Source organism: Apostichopus japonicus, chromosome 6 (assembly GCF_037975245.1).
Source record: "Apostichopus japonicus isolate 1M-3 chromosome 6, ASM3797524v1, whole genome shotgun sequence".
NCBI lineage: Eukaryota > Metazoa > Echinodermata > Holothuroidea > Aspidochirotida > Stichopodidae > Apostichopus > Apostichopus japonicus.
This window is the reverse complement of record NC_092566.1, coordinates 15,875,728-15,880,028: the sequence shown is the minus strand read 5'-3', so window position 1 is coordinate 15,880,028 and position 4,301 is coordinate 15,875,728. Positions and strand designations below refer to the sequence as shown.

At 36.9% G+C, this 4,301-nt stretch overlaps 1 protein-coding gene across 1 annotated transcript in view; it reads left to right on the top strand.

Moving 5' to 3' along the window:
• Window positions 1–4,301, top strand: part of LOC139969106 (uncharacterized) — a 113,864-nt gene that overhangs the window by 67,499 nt on the left and 42,064 nt on the right. The window lies entirely within an intron of this gene.

The window sequence follows — 4,301 nt, the reverse complement described above, 5'->3', positions numbered from 1 at the left end:
TACTACATATAAGTATTTTATCATAACAGCAGAACAGAAACCACGATCAGATCGTAGATGGATGAAACTGTGGATGGAGAGAAATAACTTCATTCTCTTTACCTGCAGAATTAAACTGTGGAAAGTAACTTTAATTGTAAGAACTGGGCGTGTATATCAATAGCGTGGTTGTTCGACACAATTGTTCAAATGGATACGACGAAGCAGGTTGACTCAAGTTAATTGCATAACAGTAATTACATAACATCGATTTTAGCATTGACATGTAAAGGAGAAATGGAATGATAATGTAACTTACCCGAAGGATTGAATCTCAATGATCGTAAAAGATCGTTAAATATATACTCGATTAGGATAGTTTATATGCAGTCTATTTCCATGCTACGTGATATCGGGGGACTGTTATTGTAAAGATCTGCACTTCTTTGTCCTTTCTGATCAGGTTTTATGTTGGTGCATGCGTCTGTTGTGTATTTCACATGTCCTCACAAATCAACTTTAGGCACAGCTTCAGATAACCTTCGAGGAATTGTGGATGTCGTTGCTGTTTTAATACAGTGCGGAATTGTCTTAAATATATATGATTAGTTTGAATTCTCTCGACAGTAACAAGCAACTCTCATTTTAAAACTGAGGTTAAATGCCGTTACACTTTCATTTCAAGTTTAAGTTATCTTAAACTTAAAAGATTTTCGGATGGAAATTCAACGGTAATGATAGTGCTAGTGTGTCTTTATGGAGAGAGGATTTCTGAAGATGCGTTTTGCAATGGTTAGGAAGAGCGACATATTTTATAATACACTGAAGCAGTGTTATTTATTAGCATTTGCTTTCCATCCATATAATTCAGTGTCTTAACATTGACATATTACTTTCATATTATCACTGATTAATGGATTGTATTATTCCTTCTACAAGCTTTACCGTGTGCTGAACCACATCCACCAGATGAATTGGTTTCTCACATTCCTGATTTACCAGACGGGGAGTTGTATCCAAATGGAACTGAAATCATCTATGAATGTCCGAAAGGATGGGATTCTAAGGGTAATGATAGTGCAGTGTGTCTTTATGGAGAATGGACTTCTGAAGATGCTTTCTGCGAAGGTGAGTTTGATAAATTAACCAATTTTTAAATGTAAGTGCTTTTGATATTTCATTTCTTGATCCATTGCTTTAGATTATATTACAGTATGTAACTAAAAGAAAGGATATCAAGTTGTCTTTTCTTTTTCTCAAAAGCTTTATCGTGTAACGAGCCTTTATCGAACGATACCGTTGTGCTCCACAGTCCTGATTTACCAGAAGAGCAGTTGTATCCAAATGGCACTGAAATCATGTATGAATGTCCGGAAGGATGGAAATTGTACGGTAGTGATATTGCAGTGTGTCTTTATGGAGAGTGGACCTCTGAAGATGCGTTTTGCCAAGGTTAGTAAAAGCGACGTGTTTCATAGTGCACCGAAGCAGTGTTATTTATCAGCAATTAATTGCTTTCCATCCATAGAATTCATTGTCTTAACATTGACTTATTATTTTCATAATATCACTGATTAATGGATTGTATTATTCCTCCTACAAGCTTTACCGTGTGCTGAACCACATCCACCAGATGAATTGGTTTCTCACATTCCTGATTTACCAGACGGGGAGTTGTATCCAAATGGAACTGAAATCATCTATGAATGTCCAAAAGGATGGGATTCTAAGGGTAATGATAGTGCAGTGTGTCTTTATGGAGAGTGGACTTCTGAAGATGCTTTCTGCGAAGGTGAGTTTGATAAATTAAACAATTTTTAAATGTAAATGATTTTGATATTTCATTTCCTGATCCATTGCATTAGATTATATTACAGTATGTAACTCAAAGTAAGGATATCAAGTTGTCTTTTCTTTTTCTCAAAAGCTTTATCGTGTAACGAGCCTTTATCGAACGATACCGTTGTGCTCCACAGTCCTGATTTACCAGAAGAGCAGTTGTATCCAAATGGCACTGAAATCATGTATGAATGTCCGGAAGGATGGAAATTGTACGGTAGTGATATTGCAGTGTGTCTTTATGGAGAGTGGACCTCTGAAGATGCGTTTTGCCAAGGTTAGTAAAAGCGACGTGTTTCATAATACACCGAAGCAGTGTTATTTATCAGCAATTAATTGCTTTCCATCCCTAGAATTCATTGTCTAAACATTTACATATCATTTACATAATATCACTTATCAGTGGATTGTATTATTCCTCCTACAAGCTTTACCGTGTGCTGAACCACATCCACCAGATGAATTGGTTTCTCACATTCCTGATTTACCAGACGGGGAGTTGTATCTAAATGGCACTGAAATCATGTATGAATGTCCGGTAGGGTGGAAATTCAACGGTAATGATAGTGCAGTGTGTCTTCATGGAGAGTGGACTTCTGAAGATGCGTTTTGCGAAGGTTAGTAAGAGCGACATGTTCTATAATGCACCGAAGAAGTGTTATTTATCATCGATTGCTTTCCATCCATATAATTCATTGTCTTAACATTGACATATTATTTTCATAACATCACTGATTAATGGATTGTATTATTCCTCCTACAAGCTTTACCGTGTGCTGAACCACATCCACCAGATGAATTGGTTTCTCACATTCCTGATTTACCAGACGGGGAGTTGTATCCAAATGGCACTGAAATCATGTATGAATGTCCGGAAGGATGGAAATTCAACGGTAATGATAGTGCAGTGTGTCTTTATGGAGAGTGGACTTCTGAAGATGCGTTTTGCGAAGGTTAGTAAGAGCGACATGTTTTATAATGCACCGAAGCAGTGTATTTTATCATCGATTGCTTTCCATCCATATAATTCATTGTCTTAACATTGACTTATTATTTTCATAATATCACTGATTAATGGATTGTATTATTCCTCCTACAAGCTTTACCGTGTGCTGAACCACATCCACCAGATGAATTGGTTTCTCACATTCCTGATTTACCAGACGGGGAGTTGTATCCAAATGGAACTGAAATCATCTATGAATGTCCGAAAGGATGGGATTCTAAGGGTAATGATAGTGCAGTGTGTCTTTATGGAGAGTGGACTTCTGAAGATGCTTTCTGCGAAGGTGAGTTTGATAAATTAAACAATTTTTAAATGTAAATGATTTTGATATTTCATTTCCTGATCCATTGCATTAGATTATATTACAGTATGTAACTCAAAGTAAGGATATCAAGTTGTCTTTTCTTTTTCTCAAAAGCTTTATCGTGTAACGAGCCTTTATCGAACGATACCGTTGTGCTCCACAGTCCTGATTTACCAGAAGAGCAGTTGTATCCAAATGGCACTGAAATCATGTATGAATGTCCGGAAGGATGGAAATTGTACGGTAGTGATATTGCAGTGTGTCTTTATGGAGAGTGGACCTCTGAAGATGCGTTTTGCCAAGGTTAGTAAAAGCGACGTGTTTCATAATGCACCGAAGCAGTGTTATTTATCAGCAATTAATTGCTTTCCATCCCTAGAATTCATTGTCTAAACATTTACATATCATTTACATAATATCACTTATCAGTGGATTGTATTATTCCTCCTACAAGCTTTACCGTGTGCTGAACCACATCCACCAGATGAATTGGTTTCTCACATTCCTGATTTACCAGACGGGGAGTTGTATCTAAATGGCACTGAAATCATGTATGAATGTCCGGTAGGGTGGAAATTCAACGGTAATGATAGTGCAGTGTGTCTTTATGGAGAGTGGACTTCTGAAGATGCGTTTTGCGAAGGTTAGTAAGAGCGACATGTTCTATAATGCACCGAAGCAGTGTTATTTATCATCGATTGCTTTCCATCCATATAATTCATTGTCTTAACATTGACGTATTATTTTCATAACATCACTGATTAATGGATTGTATTATTCCTCCTACAAGCTTTACCGTGTGCTGAACCACATCCACCAGATGAATTGGTTTCTCACATTCCTGATTTACCAGACGGGGAGTTGTATCCAAATGGAACTGAAATCATCTATGAATGTCCGAAAGGATGGGATTCTAAGGGTAATGATAGTGCAGTGTGTCTTTATGGAGAGTGGACTTCTGAAGATGCTTTCTGCGAAGGTGAGTTTGATAAATTAACCAATTTTTAAATGTAAATGATTTTGATATTTCATTTCCTGATCCATTGCATTAGATTATATTACAGTATGTAACTCAAAGTAAGGATATCAAGTTGTCTTTTCTTTTTCTCAAAAGCTTTATCGTGTAACGAGCCTTTATCGAACGATACCGTTGTGCTCCACAGTCCTGATTTA